A 26529-nucleotide genomic window follows, 5' to 3' on the forward strand; every position below is an offset into this window, starting at 1 on the left:
GCAGGCTCTGTGTCATGTGGCAGAGCACTTCAGTTCTGGAGAAGTCATTTTCTTTTTTTTCTGTTATAAACTGCAGTTAATAATGGTTACCCAGAGTCATGACATGTTCAAATTATGTGGAAAAAATCAGAAACAAATGCCAGGTGGTATTACTAATTGTTAGGCTTTTATTTTAAATATTGCTTGGATATTAGTAGAAAGTACTTCAAGCTAAGTGAAAAAAACCACCTCTGTTAACAGAAAAAGCAAATGGTTCATTACAATTTGACAGATTAAAAGGTGCATCACTAAAACTGTGTGGTTAGCCTACTTGAAGGTAGCATACTACTACCACAGAGAAAGAATGTTAATGTCTAAGCATATAAATGACAACGTTCCAGAAACCTTCAATTTCACATACCCTACGTATGATCTTCCATTCAAATGAAAATGAGACTAAGGCAGGAAAAAGTACAGATTTCCTGGGTTTCATTATATCTGTGAGAAAACTGAGCCAATGGCAAGAGCTACAAAACCTGTTGTATAGTATCAGTTATACCATATAATATTGAAGAGATTAGAGAGCAGAGAGAAATGATTCGTTGCTGAAGGGTAAATACTCTTTTGATGTGCCAGGAGAGTGCTTGAGCAGCTTTCTAGCATTAGGAAAGGACCCCTAATAGGTGAAATAATTTATTATTATTTTTTAAAACCACATGATTGACCGTGCCCTGTTTATGATCTGTTGTAGTAGTGATTAAACTGATCAGCATACTAACACATCTGGAAGAAGTAGGAGGTTCGGACCTGGGAATAAAACTGGGATATTCAGGTCAGCTCAGTAGCGTGCTGGGAGCTACACAGAGAGAAACAGAGTGCTATTTATACGTACCTACCTTTTCTGGGACAGGTAGTGATTTCATTGCTTTCATTGAAGGAAAAAGCATGTGCACAGGTTAGTTAACTCAGGGAAATTTGCATCCTAAAATCTCCTTTGATGTGAATGTAGATCATTGGCACAGAGATCTACTCTTGGTCTTCTAAAGGTGCTGCATAAATCAAGCAAATGACACACTCTTTCTATAGTACTTTGAAAAGCTGAATTTATATTCACTCATGCTCAGGAACCAATTTGTTTCAACAAAGAGGTAAATTGTAGTGATATTCAGTCTGAGTAGTTTCTGGGGTGGAAAAATATTTTTCCCAGCTTTCTAGAGAAATCTGCCTTTTTCTTCATTGCTTGGTTGTGCTGCTTGTGCCAAAGGAGAGGATGCTGAGGCCTTTGGTGGAAGTTTCACTAGAGCAAATTGTTCAGAATCAGAGAGCAGACTGCCAGTGGAATTATTTGCTTTCTTCAGTGAGCATAAACAGAAGCAAACCCTTGACATTAATTTGAGAGTGATGGTTAATGTCTCCGATGAACGTACCAATGCTGTAATTGTGTGACTCTGACTTGTTTCTGGATTATTTTCCAAATGTTGTTAAAGGATAACTGGGGCATCTTGCTGTGCCTGTGTTCTGCTGGAAGCTTCTATGAGATACTTTATTGGTGAAAGTCTGAAGTTTCTTACCTACTCTGTCATTGTCTAGAGTGCTGACTGTCTTCATCTGGGATACGGCAGATATGTGTAAAGTCTCAGAAAAGAGAAGGACTCAATGCTTCAGTGAGAGTAGCATTTCTTAGTAAGGAAAATGAAGGAAAGATAGTCAAAAAGAGAAGAAGAAAAGGGAGAGCAGGCAAAATAGTCAAATAGGAGACCTTTCAGTAGAAAGGTCTTGGTCTGAGCTTTGAAGACAATCAAAGAAGAGGCTCTGCTGAACACATGGATTTTCAGACAGGGACTTGAACTGATAAGACCCTGCTTGCAGCTTTAACTTACCCAGTCTTAATTTCCTTTGAGACAGCTAACAAGATAGAAATGTATCTGAAGAGATGACAGCAGTGACCTGTGTCTGGTGTTTGGTGCCAGGGCCCCAGCACTATCAAGGTCAATGTCTGCATGAGTTAGTTATCCATCCCATAACTTCAAACTTTCTGGAGGCAGCTTTAACTTGTGTGTTTGTCTTATATATATACACACACATATATTCATATTCATATATATATATATATATATATACACACACACACACCTGTATTCGTGTGTGTATATATATAGATATACACACATGCCTGTATTCATATATCTATATATATTCTCTAAAATATGCATACATACATATTCATTCTTAACATTTCTTTCTGGACATTGTGCTTTCCTTGTTGATGTGTTTGTGTTTTCCTTACCTCTTTGCACCGTTTCCTGCAGCAGGTGCCCCTGGGGCTGTGTTGACCTTGCTCTCTGCATGGTGAAAAACTTCTCATGGTGCTGTTCCTTGTGCATGGGGGGAAGTCCAGTGGACAATCTTTACTGGACCTAGAGACAGTCTCCTATGATGCCTGGTGTATGCCCTGAATGACATATTGTTGCTCTGGCTTAAGCAAATCTGTGATAAAATATAGCAGTTAGGGAAAAACAGGTAAAATGGCCCAAAATTTTCATCCCCAAATGACCCCCTCTCCCCCCATTTAGAATTGCTTTTGATGTGGTTGATTGTAATGTTTCAAAGGCAGTAGCTGGTAGCAACTGGGAAGAAAAGCAGCAGTGAATTAAAGAAGATTTGAAGAGATAAAAATGGTAATTTATAGGTGAGAAAGTCTGATTAGAGATGTTGTTACTTTTTAGTTAATGAAATGACCTATCTAGTCAAATTGGATAATTCTCATAGTGAGATATTTTTTCTTTATTGTCAGTTTAGCAGAATCTCTCTCTTTCCTCAGTGTAAATGAAATGGCAATTTTAGCATTCTTAATTGGTTTGGTTCTTTTCCACAGTAACAAGTGAACTGAAAAAATACTGCTTATGAACAGGTTATGAACTTAAGTCTAAAACCCATGCACCGTCTGCATCAAATAAAAAGTAGCTAATGAAACAGTGTTCAGTTTCTAATTTCACAGAGAACTGATGTTGCTTTAAGGTGTAGTTCCTGCGTGGAATGCATGCAGTGAATGAATATTAGTAATGAGAAGCGGAGGTAATTTGTGGTTGAATGGTGTGTCTGTACTCAGTGACAGAATGCATAGCCAAAACTATATATTATACCAAGTTCCATTGAAAGCAATAGTAGAAGTGTAGGAAAATGTTAAAATGGCTTCTTTTAAATAATCTTTTTGTTCCCAGATAAATCTGAAGGTGAAGTAGAGGTAATGTGTAACACACTTGCAGTGATTCATAAGAAAGTTAGGCACTAGGAAGAATAGGAAATATTAACAGTAAATTTTTAATACAGTAACTTAACTCATGCAAGGAGAGGTGAATTAAGCAAATTAAGCTATAGGTGCCAAGTGGGTATTATTTAAGAACAGCTAAGTTTGTCTAAGATAAAAATAAAAGAAAACCCAGAAAGACAAGATTTTTGCTGTCTAGCTGTTCCTCCTGGTGACATGTGCAGGTGTCACTTGTTAGACTTCTGTGAGCTTCTTTCTGGCTGTGGAGTCATGTATCTCATTCATTTCTCTGATGTATTCCAAAATTCAGGCAGAAATGATATCCTTCATCATCTAGAATACTTTGTTCATCATGGATTATTTTTTCTTTGTACTTGATACTAAAGCTGACCCTGTACTTCTTCTGTTACCCCTGCTAGCTCTGCTTCTCTCCATTATGACAGTTTAAAAATTCACATGAAAGCCCTATAGTTTTGTTCCATTTTCCTCCTTTTTTTCCCAAGCATACACTTCCTTTATCACATTTCTTTCAATGAATTTATCTCAGACAGGAATATGAGATTTCTAGCAGTCAAGTTCTCCTTATAGTTCCATTTCTTAGAGTCTTACAAATGTAAACAAATGATTAAAATTACACTCAAATACACAAAGTAACTATGGGAACTCTGGAGCACAGCTTATTTTTTGATGCCTTTGTGTCAGACAATGCTCTGTGTCAAGACTCCTTTTTTCCTTGGAAAGAGGGTGTTTGAAATTGGATGCTTTTGTTACATAATGTCTCCTTCCAATGGTTTGTCCTCAAAACTACTCAATTCACTGCAGTGTGACAGTTCTCCACTAGCTCAGGTTGTAGGGAGCTATATTGGTAGTTCTGAAAAATGAATTCAATTTCTGTCAACAGAAAGAATAAATGTGCATCTGTGCAGGTAGTCATGGATTACTGCATTGTCATAAGCCATTATGGGAATGTGGATATGGTAAACTTGAGAGAGAGCGCTGTCATCATGAACTGGAGAAGATCAGGTAGAGTAAATAGTCACATAACCATCTATTGTCTGCAACACTCTGACAGGCTGGCACATTTTGTTTATGGAAGGAAACTACGCTTTTCTAACCCTCACTGCACCTATCTAACCTCAAAATCCTGGTAGGCCAGCTAAGGAGGTAGGTTGTTTCTTTTCTACCCATAATGTCAGCACACATTCCTGATTCTCCTAGTTGCTGATGATAAAACTCAGCTTTGTTAGTTTTTATCCTCTTTTGTATAAGAGGAATAGATGGATACTACCACTTATTCTGAAATGTGTTCCTTGCAGTATTAAAGGATATTAATTCTATCTTCTTGTTGCCTAAAATATCCACATAGCCATGGGAAGTGAAAAGAAAATACCATTTGTATCAATCCAGTGTTTTTGTAAATGGATTTGTTTTTCTTGCTATGATTTGGCGGGGGTGTTGTCAAGTTATCTGATTTATGGATTTTAGTAACCTAGAGACAACTCATCTCTTTCCTAATTTAACCAGCTGAGAAAAAGTTGACCTGTCTGCTAAAGAGTGTTTTTTTTTTTTTTTTTTTTTTTTTTTTTTGGCACGAATTCCAGAAAGCACTGCAGCTTTTCGAGGGACTGGGTGATAAAGTGTTCTGCACAGTATAGTAATAGCAGAGGAGAAAAGAAATGCACACATCCTTTAAAATACAATTGTTTTTAGCTTTCATTCTGAGCCTCTCTTGGTCATATGTACAAGTGAGGCTGGCCCAGGTCCTTTCTTGTAAAGCTGGTTTAACTGATTGATGTAAAAATAATGCTTTTGTAGATACTGGTGCTGTAATTCCTAATTATTATTATTATTATTATTATTATTTACCATGAGGAAACACTTTAAATCAATGAAAACACAGCGAAAGGGTCTTTTTGTGTTGTCTGATGCTACATCAACACCCACTTCAGATACAGAGTTGTGCTTTGGCTGCTACAAATTGTACAAGTCAAAACAGACTTGGATTGCAAAGTGTTCTCTGATCTTGTTGAGTGTAACTCCTGACCTCAGTTATCTCTGTGGATCCTAGTAGATAATCCTGATATTTTTGCATTGCATAACTTTCCAGAAATTTAAAAGTATATGACAAATATTTTAAAACATACCTCTGTGTTTGGCCATATCTGAGAGCTTCAGTTTTTACAAGCCTTAAGGAAATCATGCAAATTTCTCTAATAAGTGTAAAAAGTCCCTCTATCTCAGGGCCAAACTGAGACCCACAGAATAAATGACTTTCAGAGTTGTGCTGTGACTGGCACATGGGGGTTTGAGAAATCTCTGAGTACTACTCAGTTGTTTTTTTTAATGAAAAAGCACTACTAGATGGAGTTAAACATAGTAGGAAGAACTGAGCACTCTGGGTTATGATTAACAATATTTGCCCAGTTTCTTTGTATTCACTTCTGTGTGCAACAGCCTGGCATTCCCTCTGCTTTTTCTTGTCTTTTTTTAGATTACCTGTTCTTTTGGGAATTGCTTTTTCTACCCGAGCTTGAATGGCAGCTAGCAAAAATGGAGTCAGAATCCTGAACGTGGTGTTTGTGGATTAGGCTAGCACAAAAGCTGACAAAGAGGATAACATAGTTTGAGAGATTTGTCCTGTGATAGCTGGTCTACATTCTCACAGTTTTCCCTTTAACTTTGATTTATAGGGCCAAGCTATCACCTCATGCTTACGTTTTGGGTGGGTTTGAGGATACAGCAGTGAGACCAGATAGGCAGTGATGGTGCTGGTTTCCCAGTGCAGTACCTCGTAGGAGCTGAGGCCGTCAGTGCTGTCAGTGGGCACCATTTGCCTGCGCTAAATTTGCTGTTGAAAGAATGAACCCACTATTGATCCGTATGGATCTGTGCTGCAACTGGAGAGCTATACGTTCAACATATGAACTTTCCTTTCAGTTTCCTCACTTTGGTAATGATTAGTGATGAGGGGCAAAAAAAGAACAGCATGAAGGATGCCCGTGTCTCAGAAGAATCTAACTGAATCAACATTAGTTTTCCTCCTGTTGTCTTGCCTGACCTGCAGGCCTATTATGGTAGTGACTGATGCCTGTGAACTTGGATTTTTAGCTAAGTCATAGCATCTGTTAAGTGTGAAGGATTAAATCATGACCTTCCCAGGTAGAATGGCCTCTACTTTACAGTGCTGTTCTAACCCTGGGGGTGTGGTGCAGAAATGTCTGATGTTAGGCATCTCAATCAAGCATGGCCCACTTCAAAACACATTAAATCAGCTTTAAAACATTTGTTGTGAATAGCAATAAATAAAAGGGTTGGTTTCTTATAGTAATTTTTTTGGGAAAAAAAAAAAAAAGACAAAAACTCAGCAACCCACAAGAATTGGTCGAGAAAAGTGGTGACTAAAACTGCACAGGGAGAAAAGTCAAGCCCTCACCTTGTTGCCTTTGACATTCTCATGTCAAATAGAGAATCAGGGCACACTGTGTGAGCTATGCAGAGGCAATGATTATCCTGACTTAAATAAGCATGGATGCTACTGTGAGAAGATTTGGCCAGTCACGCTCCAATCTTTTGAATGTTTTTATATTTGCAGCTTTACACTTAAATATTTTTTTTTCTGGCTTGGGTGGGAAGAGGATTGCTATGAATATTTATAACAAATCACTCCTACCAGAGGACACATTAAGTCTTGCAGCATAACAAAACTGAATTACCATGAAATAAACTTTCTTAATTAAACCAATTAAATTCCTTCCCAGTATGTAATTTAGAAACTCTGATAAACCCTGGTTGAAAAGGTTTGTTCTAGCCTTAAGCTGGCCTAAGAAAGAGTGAACATCTGGCCTGTATATGAAAGGCCTATTTAGGCCTTAGGCAGTGTGCAAAACATTAGCTGCTGTCCACGGCATTGAATACTTTGTGTGGCCCCAGGGCTTTGCTAAAGGACGGTGGTATCATTAGGACACAATCATGTTTATGGAATATGCTGTAACTAAGATAAGTCAGTCCTCAGACTTGTGCTGCAGCGCTTATAGCTGAATGAGAGAGATTTTTGCTTTTTCACATTGTAGCTGTAATTCTACCAGAAGAGATGCATTTAAAAAAAATTATCTTACACTTTCTAAATGTTGATATTGGCAAGCAGCATGAGGTTTTACAAAATAGTCTTTCACATTTCTTTTCCATTTCACATTTCAATATTTTTGCAGGTACTGGTACCCTCAGGGAGTATTCCTAGAACTCTTAAAAGATCTTTTTTTAAGGCTACCATATAGAAACAATGCCTACACATCACTGCATGACTTCTGTAACAGCAACTGTCAGTAACGGGGATGGTAATCAATAGGAAAGAAATACTCAGTGTTTAATGTGTCTGGAGGAAAAATAAAGAAAACATAATGTGGCAAAACTATGAAAACTACTCTCCAAATATTTTGGTTGGCCAAGGTCAGTGCCCTAATTTTGGATAGTTAGCAGGTTTACCCAGATTTGAAGAAAGACATGAACTGCCAGCACTGAGGATGTTTGTAACCGTTTCTCGTGAGTCTGTCCCCCAGATGGGACTTTGGGAAATGATATCGAGGAGGTCCTTCCCTTTTCCAGTGTGTCAGCAGGTGTGGGTTGGAGATAGTTACCGAGTTTCCTGCTGATAACCAGCTTGGGTTGGGAGGGACCTTAAAGATCTCCTATTCCAACCCACTGCCATGGGCGGGGATGCCAACCACCACATCAGCTGGGTGGCATAAGAGGTGTTTTGTTTTAGAAATATGTTCCGTGCTGTTATACATCTGAAAGTGCAATAACTTCTGGTTTACATCTGGATGCAGCTGTAATTATTGGCTTGGCCATTGGTTAAGGATCTCATTGTTGCCTCTCATCTTCTTCCTTCTGTAACTGCAAAGATGAACCAGCCGTTCAGTGAGGTGAAGCCATCACGAATCAAGGAGGATTTTGTTATTTGAGAGTTTCTGCTTTGAAGTCATGTTCTTGGTCTCTTTGCCAGAGTCTTAAATCCATTTTATTTAAGGGCACAATAAGAAGTGCCTTCTATTCAGTTTGTCCTCTATCCCCTTTCTTTCGGATTTTCTGTTTAAACATAAAGATTGGTAGTGTTAGAGCATTGTTCCTCTATTAAATAAACAGAGAAGCATGAAGAAAAACAAGCAGGGAGAAGGAGTCCCCTTAATAAAGATATGAAGGAGAGCACATGTCAGTGGCTGGGGGGCCAGCTCAGCCCTCCTCAACTTCTCCCCCCGTCCCTCCCACAAACAAAACAAAACCAACAAAAAGGAGAGCGAGAGAGGAGGAGAAAACAAAGATCTGTTAAGGGCTTTTGAAAGAAGCTGCCATTCCTTAGCTGACATTTTCATGCTTGTTTAGGAACAACTTTGTCAAGAGAGAGGAAACTCTAAGGTAAATGCAGGGACACTTGAAAATATGCTGTCATCTGAGATTGAAACATAATGTGACAACCAGTAGCCTGCTGCCTTAGGAGGAAGCTGAATGCTTCCACCGAGGAGATGCAGTGCCTCAAAACCCAGTACTTAAACACGGAAAATGCAGTGTTCACAATTTATTCTCAGAAGAGCCACATATATGTGTACAAAACCCTGCCTGGTAAGAGAGAGAAACAGCTCTTACAGAAGGCTGGAGTCTTGCTCATTAGGATGCAATAGTGCTGGAAAAAAACCCTGTCAGCGTGCCAGAAATATTTCAGAGGAGAACTGCTACAATGGTCTGTTCTTCACTAATCAGGAGATAGAAGGGATGAATATCCTCCTCTCAATAAATCTGTGATACATTTGATGAGGAATTAGTCTAGTTTCTACAAACTTAACTTATGCTGGTCTTATAACCATGGAGGTACTGAAATGCATAATGCCTGGCACTGCCAAAGCTGATGAATGATTTACAAGTATCTTTCATTAATTTCTATCTTGCAGCTTGAATTGAAAAATACTGGCTTTTTCACTGTTCCTCAGGATGGGAAAATCATCCTGTTGCTCACAAAAAAATCCCCACATTTTGAACAAAATCATAAATAAATCTTAACAACTCTACTGTTGTCTATTTCAGCTTGTTAAGCTCAGCAAATGCCTGAGACAGAATACAGTTGCATAGTCCAAAAGTATGCCTGATATAACTTGACATGTCTTAATATAAAAAGAATTTGTATTTCACCAGCCTATGTTTTCCCCACCAAATCTTGTCAATGATTTCCCTCAGCAAAACCAAGGTCAGTTTTTTGTTGTGTTTTATTTATTTACTTAGTTATTTATTTTTTAAAGAAAGGCTGGTCCTGCTCTGAGGCAAGCTGAGGCAAATGCATCACAAACAGTTGTATGGTTTACATTTTGGATTCTTGCAGAGCTGTCTTGGAAAGTCTTGTATTCATTTATTACTGTTGTGCCATAATGCTATTTAAACATTATGAAAGAATTGCTTTCTCATGGAAAGAAATCATCTAACATGCACTTTGTTTCACTGACCAAATGATTGCAGGCAACCTCATGGATCATAAAATAATTGGATGCTGTCTAATTAAGTAAGCGTTATTGGTTACAGTGGCTTTTGATTCCCACTTCTGATCCCTCTCTTTTGCCTTAAGACTGCTGTGAAACACCTTTGATAAATGAGTTAAAGATGGCATGCAGACATCTTAAAATAACGGCAGACACTGAAATGACAGTAATAATATTTTTTATGGAAGATGTCTTAAAGAGAACAGGAAATGTATATAAAAAAGGGTGGGGGGATGATAAAAGGGTGATACATAGATAATCCAAACAGATGCACATTAACATGGCTTGTTTAAGCCAGCACCACCCCTTGTCTGTGCTAGAGGCTCCTGACAACTTTCTCTAGCCCTACTTGCCCTCTGCCTTGGGCTTGTCTTCCTTTTTCCCAATTTCTGGCTGCTGCTGACTTCTTTCCTCATTGTCAAGAAATGCATCCTTGACCGTTCTCTTTCTTGAACCACTTTCATAGGTTGTATGTCATCGTATGGCTCCGTTACTGACTGCCTTCCGTCCTAATTTGTACAGAATTGCCATGCTAATGGTAATTACCAGAATAACCAGAGTTATTTCAGTCATGTAACTGGGGAGTTTCAGGCAGAGAGCAGACGACTCTGCAGATATACCAGTAACCTAACTCCCACTAAGGTGTCTTTTGAGCAGGCCATGGGAGGGGCAGGAACTCTTGTTCCGAATTTCTCTTCTGCAATTACATCCTGGCTCAGGACCCAATTCTGATGGACTTTTTCCAATATCTCAAGCAACCAGTTCTTGGCCAGCCTTCCATATCCAGCCTTCCTGATTTTTCTGTGTAGTTCTTAAGTCTTCTCAACATCCCAGCTTCCCTTGGCACTTGATGTTCATTTTTCCTGACCCCACTTAGCAACTATTTTATTCTTTATTTCTCTTTTCCTATATTTCCTTCTTAATTATTTTGCCACTTCTTTATTTTGTCTGCTTTCTCTCTGGATGATCTTGTCCGGTCGTATAATTTCACCCTCTCTCGTTACATAGCTGGGACGCAGCTCTATTCCTCTGCTTCTCACTGGTCTCCATCCAATCCCATCTGCTTGTTTCTCTCTCTCTGACAATTGCTCCTGGGTATCATGCCATCAGCTTAAACTTAATTGTATGCCTTTCTTTCTCCATCTTCTCCTTGCATGTCATTGTCGACAATGACAATATTGACACCATCATTGTGACTTGCAACCTGAGGCAGGTTTGTTTTTGTTTTCTGAGATTCTGTTTTCTTCTGTTGCAACAGACAAGTCCTGTATAGAAACAATTACAACTAACAAACAAACACAGAAAACTATATAAAACTGGGAGCACGCTGACATGATGTAGAAGAGAACAGTGCTGTCGTACCGCTTAAATTTCAGCAGATTATGCCTGTGGCAACCACAGTCAAAGAGAGAACTGTAAATGTGTTAAGTACGAGGACTTCAGATGCTTTCATTATTTAATTTAAGACTTTGGGAAGGCTAAGTCAAGTGGTTTGATGTTGTGCACAGTGTTATTCTAAATTAAGCAACATGTAATAAAGGAAGAGCAGGTACAAATTTGATTCCAGTAGTTCTTGTCCTTGCTAATTAATTCTGAGCATTGCATTAGAAGGGTTAGGGGATTGCTTGGTTTTGTTTGTTTTGTCTTAGACATGTTTCTTCATTTTATGAACACAAACTATTTTCAGAGTATTTGCCTTCTAAACCGTACTCTTAAATGTACAACTTCAGCCTCGCCAAGCTGGGGTGTGTTTTGATAATAAGAACTGAATTTGTCTTGACATCTTGTTTGGAATATTTCTAATCAAATATTAACATTAGCACTGCCACATGTCTCTGTTATTTCCTTTATCTTTTCACTCAGTCCCACAAGCCTTCTCTAGATAAGAATAACACTAATGCATTACTTAAGAGTTCTTTTACTGGAAAGCCTAAATAATATAGAGCCCAGAATGAGTAGCAGCTATGGATTTCTGCAGAAGAAGCATGTTTAAAATTCTCCCAAAAGAGACAGACCCTGTGGAGACTGACTTCATTCTTTGGCTTACGTATCTGTGTGTCAGTAATGATACGGGAAGGGCTCAGCAGTGACAAATAACTTTAATAGATATGGAAAAATCACTGTTTTATTGGGATTATGTGACAAAATTGAAAGTAAAACAGAATGTTTGATGTTGTTATAAATCTTTAATGAACGTTCCATGTTTTTGTGATGTGTCAAAGATAGGCAAATGCAAGCCTTTGCTTACACTAATAGGGAAGCAGAGATGGGTTTTGCATTTTAAATGTGGTCAAAAAGGAGAAGAATAAGGGTTAAGTGGTACTGTAAATTTGTCTTGCGTGCATAGAGACAGCCTTGACTTGGCTACAGTATGGATGGAGGGAGGTGAGGATGGCTAGGCTGTACAGCTAGCTGGGAGCCTCTCCTTGTTGCTGGTGCCCAAGGTGTGTATGATGCCCAGCACCAAGAGAACAGGAAGGCTGCCTGCCTTTCCCTTCATTATTCCCCTTGCCTCCACCGAGAAGTCTGTGCGTGAGATATGTGAGTTAAACGTCTTTCGTGTCCTTAAGTTCTCCCTTCGTCCATGTTTGAATCAATGTGTTATACTTAATTATTTACCGTTTGAATGCCTGTGTTTGAAGTGCACAGCCCTGAGTCTGCCTTTTGTAAGAGACTGCTGAAACCACACCGGATCCCATTTTCTCTCTTCCGCAGTACCAGTGGTCAGATGGTCTGTCGCATCTTGTAGGCTTAACAGTTTTGCTGATAAATCTAACTCGATGCTAATGGATGTGCTGTAATACAATATGGAACAGAAGCTAGGACCCCGTGGCCTGTCATGGACCATGTAATTTATGACTGAAACATCTCAGATATTTATGCTGACAAGAGAAATACTTGATATTTCCTGCTAATGTGCTAGCCCACTCTTCTGATTCTAGATGATTTTTTGGCCTGTTTTATTCCGTCTCCTTTACCACTCCTGCCATCTACTCTGTCACTTAGAGCTGCCAGGGCTCTTTTGCTTCTGCTGCCCCATTTATTTTAACAGAGAGAGCAACTGGATGACTGCAATGGTTTGCCTGGAAATAAAATAGATTCTATCATCAGTTAAAGCCAACACTGGTATCCTTCTAAAAGTAATGATATGTTCCAACTTCACATGACTGGGCACAATTTAGAAATCAGAGTGAAATTCTCTGGCCAACATAATGTAGGAAACTGGACTGGAGAACAGACAGTCCCTGGAGCCCCCAAAATCTATGAAAACATGTCAATCTTTTCTTCAGATGTAGTCACTTTTGCTCTCCGAATCTGGCATTAGAACTTGCATTTCTTCAATTTGCATTAATCCTAAGAAGCCTCTGTAAAAATATTGATTTACAATTTCTTTTCCATATAGACTGTAAATATTTTTTTTTTTCCCTCTCTCATTTCTGATGCCTTCTTGTGTGGTTCCAGCAATGTATAGATGGAGTGGCTTGGATTGGTAAAGCAGCAGTTTTCACTTGATTTCCATTTTATTATTTGAAAGAGTAGCCAATAATTTGGCACATTTTTTTTTTAAAAAGAAAATATGACATGAATTTCACCTTTTTAACACATTGTTCTAAGAATGAAAGAAACCTGGCTATGTAACAGTAGAGATAGGCAAGCATTGCACAATATTTGATAGTCTTTTCTGTGTTAAATTCTGCTTTTCTTTTAAAATAAGACAAGGACCACACTGTGTTAAAGTATGGTTGTGCAGGAACGTTAATCTTCTTTTCTTTTAAATTGTGTGTTACTAATGTCTCCCAAATTTTTGCTTGCTTTTTGCTTGTATTCATCAATGTTTTAATGGTTTCATAAAGTACAAATCCTCACTGCATTTTAACCATCAGTCATGTGTACAAAAATCCTTTAATTTTACCCTGCATAGACACTGAAATAAAGAGGAAATTACATATTTAAAAATAAAATAGGACAACAGAATTCAAAATTGCATCAGCCTCAATTTGTTTATATGAGCATGAAAGGGAAGAGGGGGAGACTTATCCGTTGGGACTGTAAATGGCACCTCCTGCTGCGGTATTAAATTCACCATTTGCAACCTCCTGTGCTTCTCTGAGTGTAGAGGGTGGCGCCTGACTTCTTGGCGCCAGAGAGTCAGCAAAGGTGTCTAATAGATGCAGACACAGAGATGAGGGCTGCTTACTTAACCTTGCCCCAGCTCAGCCCCACTGGGGACAGCCAGCTGATCCCCCCCAGCCTCGCTCAGGAGAGCAAGGAGGCTCCAGAAGCAGTTTATGGCTTTAATAATTTACATATCCTCCGTTAATCTCCCTTACAAGCAAGCAATTAGTTGGGGAATATTCATACTGCCTTGATATATATTTTTTATATACTGATCAATTAGTGGGAAAGTAATGAGGTCATAGACTAGCAGGTGTGACTATTAATCTTTGCTCTTGAGAAAAATACTTTTGTATTTCTTGGTAAAAAGAAACAACAGATTTATTTATTTATTTACTTATTTTTGTGTTTTCCGATACAGTTTAGCATTTCCTAAAAACACTTTAAGCCAGATACTCGATACCGAGTTTGATCATCAAGACTCTCACCACACAAGCGTGTGTTTAAGAGGCTTGAAGCAGGATTGCTCATGTGAGTAAACTTATTCAGACACATAAATCTTTGCAGGACTGGGTTCCTTAGTGATTTAGGATGAAGTACCATTGGAAAAAAAAAATGTTTATTCTGTTGCACCTGCATGATGCAGCAGATATTGTGAGAGCACCATTAGCTACTTAACGTACCAACTAATGACTGGCAGGCTTAAACGAGTGTAGCTGAATAGTGGGCAGCCTGGTCCAGGAGGGTTAATGACACCAAATGGCTTAGTTGGTATGAAAACTGGAGACAGCTTTGCAGTCACGCAGAGCTTCAGTAGCGCCATGTCATAGAACCATAGATGTGGGAATGACATGATGAGAATTGTTGACTGACCTTGGAATTGATATTAATACAAGGGGAGAAAAAAAACATTGTCTAGCATGTGAAGTTTTTTTTTTTTTTTTCTTTAAGCAGATAACTGCAGTGAATCTGCATGTGTTCTGGTGTGTTAATAGTGATATATTTCTACTGTCCATCTAGCCCTCCTTTGCATAATTATATTCCCCCCTCCCAAATGAGGAGAGAAAACCTATGAAATCTATCACGATGTCACCTACTAGTATGAAACAGAAATCTAGATAAGAGTGGCTGGAAGGAACTGCAGCTGTGGCAGATTTGTCTTTTGGGTGCAACCACACTAAAATAGGGTGAGAGAAGAAAAGCAAAGGAAAAGAAAACAAAAATGATCTTGGAATACATCAAAGATACAGCAGAGAAACACAGAATAGAAAGAAATACTTTAAAAAAAATTAAGATCAAATGCCAAGCCTAGTTTTTACCAGAAAGCACCAAGCTGATTTTTCATAAAATAAAAGAAGTCCCTGAATTGAGAAATATGTGTGTCTCTTAGATTGGATTGTGCAGTGAACAGTATCAAGAACTAAGCAATAATAAATCATCAGGCTGTATGTCAGAGTGAGCGCTACAAGATAAACCCCTGTTGGAATTGTCATGAAGGTGACCTTATGAGCAGCTACAGAAATACTAAAAAATAAAATAATAAAATGTTTCGATGTTCTCTTTAAAACTCCAAGGTAAATCTATTCATGCTTTGTCTTTCGCTATATTTGCTATTTTAATTTGCTGTTTATTAAATGAAATATTGCTCTATCTGGGGAACGCTGCATGATAAAATTATTGAAGATGCTGCTGGTGCAAAGCTATTTGTAGCAAATGAAATCCTGCTGTGTGCAATTCAGAACATCATATTGAACAGTCCAGATAGGAGCATCTGTGGATAGCTCTTAAGACTTGAGACTTGCCTTAGTTAACTTGTTTGTTTTTATCCTGTGTTATTGATCTGGACTTCATCATATGTGTGGGGAATGGCTTTTCAGATGCTGGAAACATATTTGGAGGCAGGTCAAGTGGATTGAATAGAGGCGTAAAATCTGCTGATTCCTAGAAGATGTCAACACATGACAGAAAGAGTCTGGAGAGTGGGAGACCTCTTAAACTGGTATTGACATTGCCCAGAAATTTGCAGCATAAAAGGGGGAAGAGTGTTCTGTCTCATAAACAAAGCTTGCACTATCAGCAATGCCTTTGTGAGCTTTGACAAATAACATGCTATCCTTGCATGTGCTCTGAAAGGTGCAGTCAGTGTTAGTTTTTGAACACTGCAGTTAAGGCTAGAGGATAAATAATGCTACAAGTACAGAATGTTTTACTCATTGCATATGTCAAAACTGTAAAAAAAAAAAAAAAAAAAACACTCCCCATGCTGCTAGGATAAAACATCATCCAGATTGATTCAATACCCTCTGGACTATGCTGAAAAAGAAATGTTAAAAAAAGGAGTATTTTGGCTACAGAGATGAACCAGGAATACTGAGCAATACCCTATTCTCTGCTACAGGCCGTGGGTGTGACCTTGGGCAAATCATTTATCTCCCTTTACCTCAGTCACTCATCTATGATAAAACAGAAGCAGTAGTTACTTCTCCGGTAGGGGTTTGGGTGCATACGATAAATGGACAAACCTGGGTAGCAGAGTTACCACGGGACACACCGAAGAGGATGTTTCAGATGCCGAAGTGGTTTACATTCACTTAGGAGAGCCTGGTTCTGTGCAGACCAAATCTGGGTATTTCTGCACTTGTGCCATGCTGGATCTATAAACTGGATAAGCTCTGTATGGTTTAATTGATCATTGACTGCAGTATTTTAGCATCTCCAGGGTTGCTTAGAGGCTTGATTAATATTTAAAAAGCTCTTTGAGATCCTGGGATGGAAAGCTTTTATTGAAATAGAAAGAACTTATTGCTACCACTGCTCGAAGATATTGTTTCCCAGGTTTGTTTTGATATAGTCTGCAACTAGAATGTCTTATCAGTACTCTTGCATTATTGTAGGAGAGACTACAGTCTAAACCCTTGTAGTGTGATTTTTTTCATTCTTATATTCAATAAAAAATGGTTACATGTCAAAAATACAATCAGGACAACACAAACTTTGTAGTTGTAATATAGATGCTGCTAAGAATGCTCTTGCACAAAGGGGTAGTTAGTATATACAGGCAGGATCCCGAGTGAAGTCTATGCGACTGCAATCCATAGTGCGCCACATCCAAGGTAACATCATTGCATTGTCAAAGACTGTTGATTCAACACCTCCCATGGATTCCTCTGTTCACCAATCCAAAATGCCTTATTAAATAGCTATCATGAAGTAGGTTGCATGAATCCTACTGTATGCATTTTCAGGGGATTCAAAAGATAAGTCAGGTGTCTGGCAGGAACCGAGGAATTCTAAGTATTTGTCACATCCTGTGCATTTCTTCTAAGAATTAAGTATTCTCACAGCATTTGAATACATGACTTAAATAGTGGATTTGTTGGTATGAATCAATGCAACTGAGACTTAGCAGACTTTGCAAATATACTTAATATATTATGAGATTTTCCATTTGAACAGTAAATGACTGACAATTCTTTGCAAGTGAAATGCTCTTTTCTTCAGCCCAGTTGCAGAGTAGACAGGACTTCTGCAGGACTTCTCCCCCAATAATGCCACTGGTCTCACTGCTAATAAATAATGTCAGGGATTTTATTTTTGTCCTGTCTCCTAAACCACAAAAGAGGAGTGTGCATATTTGAGCTCAGTAAGATGAGTTCTCAGGAGCAATTCACTTTGCACTAGACCCACAGAAAATGATTAGAGCAGCACAGTTATCCATTGAGCCAGCTGTCTGTTACTCTTTACTTCTTTTTTGTCTTAATTTTTTTTTTTTTTTTTCTTTTTTCCCCTGTAGTGGTAACTAAATGGAATCAAGCTACTAATTGATTTAGATTATTGTAGCTAATTGCTGAGACCTTGGGTGCAGAGACTACCTAAGTGACGTGCTAAGAAGCTTCCTACAACATAAGGGTACACAAGAAAACAGTTCTGAAAAGGTACACACAAAACCAGTTCCAGCATCTACAAGTGATAATGCAATCCATTTTTTGGATAGTTGAGCTGGAATTATTCCTGAACTCAGAAGTTCCAAAGTGAAAGCACATTTTCCAAATTAAGGAAGGCAGAAGTTTGCAAAAGTCCCTTCAAGGCAAGGAAAGACCATAAATGTATTTCATAACAAATCTGCATAGTCAATTTTTTGTTGCTGGGAGGTGTTATCATAAAGAAATTTTGTGTGTGCAGTGGAATCTTGTATGTTTGTCCATTTCTCTTGGCTGCAGACCCACCCTGGCTGACTAGGAGCAACTGTGCTTCCCCAGCAGCATGAACTGCAGGGCCCTGCAGTGGTTTCAGTCCACCTCCCAGCCCCATTCTGTCTTTCCTGGCAGGTTTTTGTTGATCTCTATCAGAGAGGTCTGTTAAAGACCTCTGCTGAGGGAAACTCACAGCCTGCCCTAAGCAATGCTGCCCTATTTTAATGCTGCACTGCCTGTACTGCTGGTGTGCTTTTTCTAGGTCTAACTTGACTATTTCTTGCTGCATTAGCTGAGTATGTTTTGTTCTATTGTCAAGGACTTGAGACATATATTATTCCTTTCCTTTCTGAACCGTGTTTTTACACAGGAATGTCTTTTAAGTACTTTCAACCCCTCTCAGGTATCTCTTCTTTAGTATCAAAACACCAGAATTTCTTTTTTAACCGGTCACATTTTGGAGTTTGCTCTTTGACCAAGTGAGCTCCGCTATGGCTTTCTGCTTGCCTGTTTGCCTGCATCTTTCTGAGCAAATGGCAACAGCATACCTGCTGGGAGAATGGAAGGGTTTTAGGATCATCTTTCCAGACCTTACTTTTTAAGTTCCTGTTTAATGACTGCCTTTTCTGGAGCAGTATGGTAATGCGAATTCGTCTGCAGCAGAGAAGTAATTTTAACCTCCCACTATGGTTTGGTATAGGACTTAGCTTCTCTTAACTAACTGGTAGTAGGTCATTTTGAACTGCTTCTGTTTTCCAGTAAACTAGTGGTCCTTCCAAATTTCCTGTCATCTGGGGGTGAAAGCAATATACCCTGTGACCATGCCATTAAAGAAAATATTGAGCATAGCAACATTCAAGACAAATCCTTCACAGAACTCAGTGATTTGCCTAAGGATGGAAAACTACAGAATAATTTCTCTTTCAGCATGATGATCTGAAAAGTTTTGTACCTAACCTGTGGTTAGGTACCATTTGGTGCAGTTCCATTCATGCCATATTTTTCTCACACTCTAATTGATTATCATATAAGATCATATGGCAAACTTTATTACATTCAAGATATAATGTTAACTGCTCCACCCTTATCTACAAAGCCCATTACCTAATTAACAAATAAACAATGTTTTCTTGGCAAGACTACTTCCTGACAGAATCATTTTTGGGTGTAACCCATTTTCTTATTATCTTGCAGGCACCTATGTTTGAATATTTAATTCCAGATTTTATTTATTTATTTATTTTTCCAGGAAATAAAGCTGACTACTGAGTAATTTTCCAAATCCTTTACATAGACTGGAAAGCATAATAAAAATCTAGTCCTTTATTCTACTGCAAGTCTATCGATTAATATCCAAAGCTAACCAATAATGTCTCTGAGATCACTTCTAACAGAGGTTTAAGCCTCCTAGGATACTCTTACCTTGCCTAAGCATTCCAGAGAAGAAACAAATTCAGTGGTAGATTGGTTTCTCATGTGGCTATGCACTATTTTTTTTTTTTTTAATTAGTGTTTGTAGTCTTGGGTCCACCTGTTAGTCAGTCCATCTGGATAAGCTTTGATCAGACTAGTAAGTCTTCTAAATCTTTTCCACTTCCTATTTATAAAGGTGCTCAACTTTATTCTTATGTTTCTTCTAAGGCTGGGGCTAGCGACCACTGTTGATGTACTAACACGTTAATGTACTAATATGTTAGACTAAGCCAAGAAGTTACTGTCTAGTAATATTCTAGAGGTAGTATACAGATCAAAAATCTCTTTGCTGCTGTCAGGGAAATGATGGGAGTCGACCCAGTAGTAGATTTTTCAGCCTTCCCAAATTGGTCTTTTCCCTACCACAGACAGGCAGAAAAGGCATTGTGCTGGACAGCGATTTTTCTGGAAAATACATTACTATGGCTCTGCCAGAATCAGACTTGGAGTTTTAGGAACTGAGTACAGCTGGCTTGCTATTGTAACTCATGCCTGACTTTACTGCTATCAGACATTCCCTTCCTCACAACTTACTTTTCTCTTCTGATTTTTTCAGTGAATTTTATCTTCAGAAAAACAATGCAGGGATCTGCCTGGCACTGGATGCCACTAACAGTACCTTCTCTGTATTTTAATAACTTTCTTCTGCTATCTCTCTGCCAATAGCTGAGCATCTCCTGATCTATTTCTATTCACTTGGTATAAACATAGTAATGATGCCCATGTATCTTCTTAGTCAAGAGCATTATATACCTTTTACATATATAGAAAACAAATTTTCCAGAAAGGCAGTGATAAGGGTCGTTTTGTGCTGTATGCTATTTAATCTTCCCAGTGTCAGCTCTGACCCTTGCCGAGGAATTGAAAAGATGTAAAACAGCAAAAAGTAATTTACCTTCCATTGTTTAGTCCATTCAGCTTTCAGAATCAGATTTAAATGGTTTGCATTAATTACTGTGAAACCTCATGAGACTTGAAGATCTATCTTTATGGGGTTGGAAAAGATAGAGGCTGTCTCAGCAGAATAAGGGTAGATTTTTTTTTATTGGTCTTTTGGTTAAAAATCTTTTCTGTTAAAAATTAGAAATAAGTAAAACTTTTTTTTTTTTTCCATTCAGCAAAAAATTGTGTTAACTTGCACAGAAAAAAATGAAAAACACGATAGAAGTTTTAGCCTAAGTCTGTTGAGCTTGGAAAGGACTAGTAGTTAAAATACAGAATTTCTATGTGTGTGTCTGCATAGACCAGTTTTTATTGCCAGAGCAGAAGTCATAGACAGAATATTGATTTTTGTTTCTAAGCAATACTCAATATGTTTTCATGTAGCTCCATATTTTGGGAAAGTTTTCTGAGGACTAATGAAACTGGCAAGCGTTTAGGCATTGGCAAAGTGATTACATTTTAAATGAAATGGACTTTCGGTGACGTACTACTGAAAGTTAGTGGAGACAACTGGCAAATTGAGGGTGGGAGAAGATCAATACACAGAATCTACGGGACTTTGGATCTGTTATCCGAATTATTGATTGAGTAGAGAATTAAAGCAGAGATGCAGTGAGTTTAATTCTGCTGTGTGACAGGTGGAAAATGGGTACATTAATTAGGGAGCCCCAGCAGGAACGTTCTCAGCAGGACTTGTGGTTGCTCCAGGGAATCCTTTAGTAATTGTGCCTCGTTTTGTAGTGGGTTTGATGATGTCATTCTTAAGTCTCAATTTTCTGTGCACTGTATTTTTTAATCTTTAAACATTCTGTCTTGTAGAGCCAGGCAATAATTCTGTATAGTGAATGTAAGTGGGGAATGCATGCAGAAGACTTTTGGATATTATAGGGTGGTTCTGTCAGACTTCATTGTCCAAAAATAATGTATTTTGGTAAAAGAAACCTGTTACCATTTGCTGTGCTTATCAAGCATCAGGCAATCTCCTCTGTAAGTCCATTATGTTGCATTTCAGAGTTGTCTGGCTGTCCCTCTCATGTGGCACTTGAGCGGTCACTCATAAAACCTTTTCTCTTCTCTTTATTTATTGTTTTCTTAAACTGAAATAAATATAACTTGACTTAAAATAGCCTGTTACATTCAGGTGAGGCAAAATATAGCAGCCTACATGAATGACAAGAGGTTACATGAAAGGGAAGTGGCGGAACAAGTGCACCCCACTACCCAGATGTACCTCACAGCCACACATCTGTGATTGCTCTCTTCCCTGATACAGATTCTGTAAAGTTTTTGGCATGAAGTGTGCCATTGGGGTCTGTATCAAGTGCTGTGCTCTAAGTTGTGCCTTTTCATGGCAGAAGGAAGCATCCTGTCCAGTACCAACTGCTGATGGTTTCCAACAGATCAGAGGCAAGCTGCCAATGAGGCTATGGCTTAGGGAGAATTTGGTCCTAACTGTGACAAGAAATGCAAACAAAAACGAAATTAACACCTAAAGCTGTCATGTAATACAAGACTGTCAAAACCAATTCTAAACCCATCAACCTCTACATTCATTTGGACTATTTCGAGCACTTTGTGGATATTTTTCCCTTGACTACATTCCTGGTTTCAGTCAGCAAGATTGGTGTCCCAGTTAGGAGACAGGGAGAGGTAAACATAGAGACCTTTGAAGTAAATTACTCCCCTGATTTATTTCTGTCTCGCCTCTACAGGAGGTAATGTTGCTGTTATTTTTCATCATGATGTTTGAAACATTAAAGTCTTAAAGTAGGCATTTAGTTCCCTATTTTCAAAATGTTTGCTCACAGAGGACTGGGGGTTCATGTTTGCTGCCTGAACAAGCTAGTCTTCTTTCATTAGGTTCAAAAAGTGAGGGAGGCAAAATTCCCCACCATTCTCGGTGCAATGCTCAGGTGAGGTGTCCCACCAGCCATGCCTAATGCAAGCACTTTATTTTTGATATAGAAAGAGTGGGCTGCCCAGGGCCAAAGGTGCTTTCAGGATCTGTAGCTCTGGACTTGCTGCTCTGAAGCTGTGAACGCCATGGCAGCTGCAGCTCAGACCAGGTCTCTTGAGGTTCATGGACTCTCCTGTGCGAAGCAGGCAGTCAAAGCCAGCAAGTCTGACTTGTCCTAGAGCCTGGTACTCTGGAAATATTACGCTACAGCTTTTCAAATTGACCTGAACAACCTCCATTGGGGTTGATGTCCCCACACAGTACAGTTCCTGCAAGGTCACACCTGCTAGCAGTGCCAGGGTTTGTGTCTCCAGCCCAGCCAGCCTGCAGGGCTTCCAGGCTTTCTCCTGCAACATGAAGTATGTGAAAGTCCTGGGGGACCTCTGCTTAACCCCCAGCCTGGCTCCACAGCAGAGAGTATGAATGTTGTGCTTAGGAAGACATCCTTCTGCAGATATGAGTTGCAGCTGTGGGCCTGGAGTCCTCTGAAGTGCTTCCAGTCTGCAGTTACAGGGCTGCGTTTTCATACAGTTCATTTCACCTTGTACTTTAGACTTTGGGGCCAAACAAAGAAGAAGATGGCTCAGGACTCTCTAGAAGCCCAGGAAACCTGTCCCAAAGCAGAAGGCTATGAAAATACTGAGCAGACAGATCCTGAACAGGAAGAAAAGGTGTTCTTGTCCCTTTCGTGCTGATTGTCTGGGGATGATTCCCAGCTAAGCTGGGAAATGTTGCGTTTCAGTCCTTTCAAAATGCATTTTTTTGGGAATGGCTCAAATCTTCATTTCAGCCCTATGTAGAACAAAACCTTAAAAGACATATTTTTTGCCAGTTGTTCTTTCTTTATTTTGGCCAGCTCTATTAATTGTAACAAATGATGCGTAGCACTGCAGTATATGCAGGTAGCTACCATATGCTGTCTCAATGGAAACCACCCTGGTGTGTCTCTGCTATTTCAAGTACATAAACAGCATGTTCTTACAGACTTATAATAGGTGCAGGTGATCTTTAAGAAAAGCTTTGTGAGTGTGGTTATAAAAATAAAATGCTGAGTGGAGATAATAACTGTTTCAAACCTTTGAAAGACAGGCACAAACGAACTTAGTATAAGCAATGTTTCTAAGCAAAATATCTAGAGAAGTGGCTATGCAAGTAAGGAGAGAATGGTTAGAGCTAAAGCCCATTGTCAAATCATCCTGTTCATCCAGCATAATATATTCCTAGCAGTGCTTGCTGTCTACTACAACTTAGGCTGGTATTTATTGCATTAAAATGGTGAATATACTTTAGTTGATCACAAATGAGCAAAATGAATGTGAATGATCATCTGAGTTCACACGTGGCTAAATTATTTAGCTCATGGGCCAAAGTACAGCAAAAGTCAGCAAAAAATTTGGTTTCTGTAACTAAAAAGAGGGTTTTCCTATGTGTCTACGAAAATGGGCCAAATATGTACTTTCAGTACAAGCAATTAACTGTTTCAAAATAACTGTTTTAAGAAGGCTTACTGCATCCGCAGTTGCCCTCAGAGTGATATGGTCATGATAAAGTGATATGATCTTGTCCTACAAAATCTCAACTTTTCTGTGTCCAATTAGGTAATGTGGCATTGCGGTCTGATTAGTGGCACTACCCATGTTGATTTAAATGGTTTGGCTCAGAAATTACTGTCCCTTTGGAACAGGATTTTTTCCTCCATGCTTTATAGTTTCAGGTAACGTGGTTTTGTGTATGAATCTTATTAAGCAGAGAGTAACACCAAATTGTATTATATGTGACCCAAGTGCAAAGGTTCAAATCAGATTTCTCTTAAACATTGCATTTGTGATTATGTTCATGATTATACAGTCTTTTAATAAAATGAAATGATTGGGATATGTCATATTCAAAGCAAAGGTCAAATAATTAATTCACACATCAGTCTACTTTCTCTCACAGCTTTCTAAAATTTCCCTGAGTTTGGTACATTTCTCTTTAATTCAAGGTAATCTGTACACTTGTGAAATGGTATTCTGATGTCTGAATTCTTGAATCCTATAATAGAGATTATTTTCCAGATTGTATGCACTCTACAGTACATAATTTGGCCATGGGTCTACAGCTAAATTTATAGTCTTTATAGTCTATGGACTGATTCTTCTTTGTGGTATACATGTTGTAATGAATGAACCTCAGGACATGTGGTAACTATTAAAACTTTGCATATAAATTATCCAAAGTCTTTGTTAAAGTTTCGATTATGCAGTCAGCTGAAAATCCCTGTCCTAGGGATCAGTAAAGAACAAGTAGAAAATTGACATGATTAAATTCGAAAAGTCCGTGGCTGATAAATGAAGATAAGGAGTCAAAGAACAATGGATCCAACAGTTAGCTCTCTGCTACAATACAAAGCATCTATTTGAGGCCCCTTATTTAAACAGAAGGGCAATTTAATCTTTAGGTAACCAACAAACTACAGCAATAAATCCAAGTCCAAACAGAAGTGTGCTTGTCACAGTGGATGATTAGGGCCATCATGAACAGGGCCCCAAAGCACTGTGGTATTAGGCATGATATATAAATAATAATGTAATATATTGTAGCCGGGGCTATTAGATAAGTTTTTATTAGGAGAAAAAATGACTTCCTTTAAGCAATGTGACTGTAAGAAGTAGAGAGATCATGTGGTCTTCAGTGATCTGTTCTGCTCTGAATATTGTCAACATAAGGAAATAATTTTATAGAGATTTGTGGATCCAAATAGTGTTGAGGATCCTTCTTAAAGCTGGTTGCCTGTGTAGTTCACTGTTCATTAACAGTTTAAATAGCAAAAATAAAACATAAACAAACAAACAAACCCCCAAAACAGCAACAACAAAAAACCTAACCTCAAACTAAAGTATGCAAAGAATTCACTGCCTTTTGACCATTTTACTTCTCTAGATGAATACTCTCAATTGTCACTTGAAAAACCTCCGGTGCAGCCTGCTCTGTGATTACAAACACATTCTGCTGTCAGGGAACTAGCAGCTTTCAGCATCTAAGCAAGAGCTTGTATCAACAGAGCAAGTGCACATTCTCATGTTATTCTGATGGTATTTTTATTTCTTCTGTGTTGGGTATTATATCACTCTCTTTCCTCCTACTCTTCCTAATAGCATCCTGGTAGTGTCTGTACATTTCTGCAATTGCCTATCCATGGTTACTGTCTTTATGGTGGTTAAAATCCTTACAGAAGCTTATTCATAATAACCCACTTGAGCTGTTCCTGATAGGTGCATCAAGGTCTTCTGTTCTCCTACTGCATTTTTTTTTTTATTACCTTAGATGAGATGCATATAAAATTTCAAAGGCATTTCTTTGCCTTGTATTAAAACTCAATGAAAATATTCCCTTCTGGTCCATTGCCCGTGTTAGTATGAGTGGACACAATTCCACCAATGAAAACTGAAGCCTTTGTCTCTAATGCTTCAGCATTAAACTTTCTCTATCTGGAAAGGTGCTGTCTTCAGCTAAGTGTTCACCAACCATTAGTTTTTCTAATACATTAGGCATAGTTTGGGGAAGGCCTGGATTACTTCCCTTTCATGTTCTGTTGCTGCATATTCATTTGGTAATTTTCTCTGCAGAAATCATGACCCAAAGGGACTTCACTTAAAACCTAGCTTAATGGGAACCTACGTATCAGTAGAATTGTTATCCTGTACCATAAATGTATCTTCTCCTCCTTCCTTTCCTCCACCCATTTATTTGTTTGATTTTGCTGCCTTTCCACTGTGTGTAATTTTCAGGAGAGAACTTTTATTTATAAGTGCAAAAATAACACTTCCAGTATTTTGCAGGAGCTGAGGATGAAAAGGAACTTTCTCATAAGACTTTTTTTTTTTTTTTTTTTTATTGCCTGGCTTGTTCTGAAATTTCACAGCCTGAGATGAAGTAAATCTATAAGCAATAACATTTGGTAAAACACAAGGGTATGATGCCAAACCCTTCCTTGCTTGCAGCTACTTAAATCCAATGCAAAGGAAGATATTTTAGTTCAGGAGTACCAGCTTTAAATTAATCTATGTTTTTAATGTATGTTTTTTGTTATGGTACTTG

At 38.5% G+C, this 26529-nt stretch overlaps 1 long non-coding RNA gene across 2 annotated transcripts in view; it reads left to right on the forward strand.

The window, feature by feature from the left end:
• Positions 1 to 26529, forward strand: part of LOC137860633 (uncharacterized) — a 63353-nt gene that overhangs the window by 27319 nt on the left and 9505 nt on the right. Inside the window, exon 3 of one of the 2 annotated variants that reach the window (XR_011099111.1) lies at positions 12484 to 13750. The exons of the other annotated variant lie outside the window; for it this stretch is intronic. This is a non-coding gene — a long non-coding RNA (uncharacterized lncRNA). Of the gene's footprint in view, positions 1 to 12483; positions 13751 to 26529 lie in introns of those variants that run through there. 2 annotated transcript variants of the gene reach the window in all.

This window comes from Anas acuta, chromosome 8, assembly GCF_963932015.1.
Source record: "Anas acuta chromosome 8, bAnaAcu1.1, whole genome shotgun sequence".
Classification (NCBI taxonomy): Eukaryota; Metazoa; Chordata; class Aves; order Anseriformes; family Anatidae; genus Anas; species Anas acuta.